Below are 1,290 nucleotides of genomic sequence, written 5' to 3'. Positions count from 1 at the left end.
TAGTCATTTATTGAAATCTCTACAAAATCAAATATTTAGGAACAAAGGGAGTATAATAGATAGTACATTTTGTAATGGAGAGTGTACGGTACCTTTCTCAGGACTTTGCAAGTGCTTGAGTGAGAGCGTGACTGATTTGATGCTACAATTGTTGGGAAACATAGTATTTCAAAAAAAAAATCCTACACACACGCAAGATTCATCAAGGTGATGCATAGCAACGAGAGGGGAGAGTGTGTCCACGTATCTTTGTAGACCGAAAGCGGAAGCGTTTAGTAACGTGGTTGATGTAGTCGAACGTTTTCGCGATCCAACCAATCCAAGTACCGAACACACGGCACCTCTGCGATCTACACACGTTCAGCTCGGTGACGTTCCTCGTACTCTTGATCCAGCTGAGGCTGAGGGAGAGTTTCGTCAGCACGATGGCGTGTTGACGGTGATGATGAAGTTACCGACGTCGGGCTTCGCCTAAGCTCTGCAATGATATGACCGAGGTAGAAATATGTGGAGGAGGCACCGCACTCGGCTAAGATCAACTTTGATGTCTTCTAGGGTGTCCCCTCCCCAAGTATACACTATTAGGGAAAACCTTATACACAGAATCTTAGCAGCAGCACGACACAAAAAGAAGCACTACTGCTAATTAGCAGTAGCGCGGGTTTTTAACCCTCGCTACTACTAAGTTGATAGTAGTAGCGCGGGTTTTTAACCCTCGCTACTACTAAGCGGTCTCTACCGTGCCCCCCGACACATGCCATAGTAGTAGCGAGGGGTATAAACCCGCGCTACTACTAAGTTGATAGTAGTAGCGCGGTTTTATACCCCTCGCTACTACTAAGTACGAGGTAGGTGAAGTCGCCATATCCTCGGCCGAATTCCCATCTCCTCCCCAAATCCCTCCTCTCTTCCACCACTCTCTCCTCTCACTTTCCATACACTCTCACATGGACCTCTTGCCTATGCACCCATCCTCCTTCATGGCGCCGAAAAAGGCCGCCGCCTCGCGCCACCGGCGTCTAGGAGCTCGCCGGTCTTCCACCGACGTCTAGGAGGCCGCCGCCCCGCGCCACCACACCGGAGCACCTCGCCACTGGTGACTAGCTCCGCTGCTCCCTACATCACCTTCCTCTCTCCCTCGGTTTTCCTTTTCTCTCTCTCCCTCTGGTTTGACTCACCCTCCCATGTCCATGCCCATGCAGGTCGTCGCCATGGATGACCCGGAGCTATCTGGCATGGTCGGGAAGAGGAGCCCCACGCCGCGGCCTGGCTCTGCCATAGAAACAGGCC

The sequence above is a fragment of the Triticum dicoccoides genome, chromosome 7A, assembly GCF_002162155.2.
Source record: "Triticum dicoccoides isolate Atlit2015 ecotype Zavitan chromosome 7A, WEW_v2.0, whole genome shotgun sequence".
Classification (NCBI taxonomy): Eukaryota; Viridiplantae; Streptophyta; class Magnoliopsida; order Poales; family Poaceae; genus Triticum; species Triticum dicoccoides.
The sequence above is the reverse complement of the archived record's forward strand: the minus strand, read 5'-3'. Positions refer to the sequence as shown.